The following is a 4007-nucleotide window of genomic DNA, read 5'->3' as shown; positions in this document are numbered from 1 at the left end:
CAGTCAGGTTTCAGAGCTCATCACAGCACAGAAACAGCTTTAGTGAAGGTTACAAATGATCTTCTTATGGCCTCTGACAGTGGACTCAGATGGCCACTCCTCCCTCCTGGCTCTGCCAGCGATATCTTCCTTTTAAAAGAGAGTTTTTCCTTCCCACTGTCGCCAAAGTGCTTAATAGGGGGTCATATGATTTTTGGGGTTTTTCTCTGTATATATTATTGTAGGTTCTACCTTACAATATAAAGTGCCTTGAGGCGACTGTTGTTGTGACAGTCCAGTATGCTGAGATATGCAAGAAAAAACAATTTAAAAAAAATCAAGCTAAGCTAAATGGAAGCTCAATTGCCATCCATGCCACACCCTTGAGTGCAACTTGATGTTGTTATTCTTTTTATTCAGTACTGCTTCACAATTGGATCTTTTCTATGGAAACGTGTGAAGAAAACTGAATTAGTAGTTTGATCATTTATCTATTGCCTTCCTGAATACAGCTGTTCAATACAGGTGTTCATTTTTTAAATGATTCCTTTCAGGGTGAATTTAAAACAAAGGGGATTATTTTGAGCCTGGCTACTTTGTGATTAACAGTGTTGTAGGCCTCTCATTCAGATCCACACATCCCTCAGCAGCCTGGACGGAAAATGTAAGACAACAACGGGAAAAAAAATACTTCATACTCAAGGATGCAAAACTGTAGTCTACAACAGGCAAGTGTACAAGCTGCTACTTCCGTCTTTTATGTACAGTTTGTTTCCACACTTGCTCCACCTTGTCTTGACGCATGATCAATCATCCAGGTAAGGAAATCCCAAAAAGTTGATTCTGTTCATCTGAACTAATGTTTTCAGTGGGACAAATGTTTCCTCATGCATCCAAGTGACTTCTTCAGTCTCAGCTGACTGCAGGTTTCCAATCTTATAAACAGCACATTTGCATAATGATTGAAACTAGCACTGGTGAACAGTGGGCTGTGAGGGGGCCTCACAGCCCACTGTTCAGTCAAGTTCAATCAAGTGAACACGGTCACCAACCACTGGGTTTGTTTCTTATTCCCTCAAGAAATGCTTGTGATGTTTTCCCTCCTTCCATTACTTTGTTCTTGTAGAACAAACACGCACCAGGAAGGCTGAGAACACATGCTCCTTCTATTTCCTTTTCTGTTCCTATGTTCAACAATGTTTTTTCCTCTGATAAGGAAGTCATCTCAAAAGTAAAAATGATCTACTTGCAGTTCCTACAAGATCTCAGTCTTTGCAAAGTCTTATAACCTCACTACTGCAGAGGAGACACAGCAGCGTATGTAACTGACCATGTGATATGAGTTTATGGGTGCAGTGATTATTTCTGAACTTGTTGATGCTATAATGATGAAGATCGTTTTCATTTCTAATAAGTGTTGTAGAACTTATTAGTGTGGCTGTAGTCTAACCTCAGATGCCCCAAATCCTCCACACCTCTCCTTGCCATCTCAGTCTGTTTTAAAGTTTGCTACTTGCTAAAGCAAGTCTACCAAAGTCGGTATCTTTAAAGGAAAATAGCAGTTGTGTGTTTGTTTCACGTCAGGTAAAGTCAGCTTTGCTGACATCGTCAAATGCAGTTCCAGGATGAATAGTATTTTTCAGTGCTTTTAGAGTATAGTTAAATGGTAAATAAATGGTAAATGGCCTGCATTTGTATAGCGCTTTTCTAGTCCATAGGACCCCAAAGCGCTTTACACTACATTCAGTCATTCACCCATTCACACACTGGCGTTACCAAAATGAAAAGGCAGTGGATGGGTGAAGACATGCAAGTGATCAGAGTAGCTCAACGTGCTGATTACAAAAGGGTTAAGTGATCTGTGTATATACCCTCTCCCTGGTTCACAGGGAGTTTTGAAACATATTTTTCACAATCACATGTTGATGGTTCATAGCCTGATTGATTACTTGACATATTTATTGCCCATCTTTTACTTTTGTTATGATGACATCTGCCATGCTCCTCTCTGCCTTCTTTCTGTCCTCCTCTCCTTTCACTCCTTTCTCCTTTCAACATGTGCATGTGTATTTGGCTGGGAGTACTAACTCTGCTTACGCCTCCTACTCCCCAGTTTCATCTACCATCTCCAGTCATAAGTAACCCCTGGTTAGGCTGGATTGTGGATTTTCTCCGTACTGACCTGCACCTCTCTCTGCGGTGGCTGATGCTTAGGAGGTAGAGCAGGACATCACTAATCAGAAGTTTGGTGGTTCGAATCCTGGCTACTCTAGTCTGCTATGCTGAATATCCTAAGGCGAGATACTAACCCCAAGTTATTCTCTGTGCATCCATCAGAGTGTGTGAATGTTAAAAGCATGGGGGGGTACTTGTATGAATACAACTTGTTGAAAAGAAAACGCCTTTAAGACAAAGTGTGATTTCTACATCCTTACTCTTATAGCATAAGGTTTGGTCACTGAGCTGCAGCATTAACTTGTATTCTAACAAGATTAAAATATATTTGTCCTGGAGATTAGCATATTTAAGACCTTCTCTCGCTCTCTCTCTCTCTTTGGCTTCTGGGGCAGCTGCAGCAGGCTTTGATCAGTGTAGCACGGCGAGGCCCAGGCTTGGCCTGACCATCCGAGGCCTGAGTGTGAAATTAGTCTGATGTCATCCCCCATTCTCAGCCTTTACTATCTTTAAGCAGCCGTAATTATATTTCCGCCCAAAGCCCCCATCCCCGTCATTCCATATTCCAAGTTTGAGTAGGAAACGTTTAGAGAACTATGGCTAAATTACTCAGTGGGGGAAGGGGCACTGGATGAGTGCTCCTTTGTGTGACAAAGACACAGGGGACATCAAGACTTTGTGACATGTACTTTTCCTTTCAGTCTGCCCTTTGGCTCTGCCTGTTGGAGGGGTTAGGTTTATGATAAGGGGATAAATAAGATTCATATTTTTTACATATTATTTTTCTCTTGATATATCTATGTTTCTTTTAGCCAGATTTAGTCAAATATAACTCAACAAGCACTTGTTGTTATTATTAGAGGGGGGTGTGATTTTGAAAAACGATGTGCCCAATCTGAGCCCAACTGGTGTTTTGTTTTTGGACTTTTGTGCTAACCATAAAACACCAGTTTGTCCATAAAACACCATGTTTCAACGCAATGGTATTCAACCAACTGATTTTGTACCTGTATCATCAGATCTGTGCCTGTGAAAGGCGAGGAGCAGAGCTGTCAGCTGATCACCACCTGGTGGTGATTTGGATCAGGTGGCAGATGAAAATGCTAGACAGGCCTTGTGTACCAATTCAATTCAGTCCAATTTTGTTTATTTATAAAGCTTCAAATCACAACAACAGTCGCCTCAAGGTGCTTTATATTGTAAGGTTGACCCTACAATAATACATGCAGAGGAAAAACCAACAATCATATGACCCTCTATGAACAAGCACTTTGGCAACAGTGGGAAGGAAAAACTCCCTTTTAACTTTTAACAGGAAGAAACCTCCGACAGAACCAGGCTCAGGGAGGGGCGGGGCCATCTGCTGCGACTGGTTGGGATGAGAGAAGGAAGACAGGATAAAGACCTGCTGTGGAAGAGAGACAGAGGTTAATAACAGATATGATTCAATGCAGAGAGGTCTGTTAACACATAGACCCAAACATATAGTGAGAATGTGCTGGGGACATCTGGCAGAGGCCCTGGTCTATGACATTTTCAGTGGAATCTCACTAATTTAACTCTCTTTTTGCCAGGCTGACAAAAAGTCAGAATTCTGTTGAGCTAACGTTAACTATTCAGTTCAATTCAATAAAACTTTATTGATCCTGAAGGTTGACCCCGAAGGAAATTGGGTTAAGGCTGCCTACCTTTGCCAGCGCCATCTTACCCTTCCGACCATACATACATTACACAACATCACATGGGGTAGACAGGTCAGAGAGGTATATGCACAACAGGAGGAAAGACGAGGAGAAAAAAGAACTCCCCCCAGACTGAGCTCCAACAGGAAGATCAGTTTGAGAACAGAAAAG

This window comes from Pundamilia nyererei, unplaced genomic scaffold, assembly GCF_000239375.1.
Source record: "Pundamilia nyererei isolate P.nyererei 1_Seehausen unplaced genomic scaffold, PunNye1.0 scaffold00513, whole genome shotgun sequence".
Taxonomy (NCBI): domain Eukaryota; kingdom Metazoa; phylum Chordata; class Actinopteri; order Cichliformes; family Cichlidae; genus Pundamilia; species Pundamilia nyererei.
The sequence above is the reverse complement of the archived record's forward strand: the minus strand, read 5'-3'. Positions refer to the sequence as shown.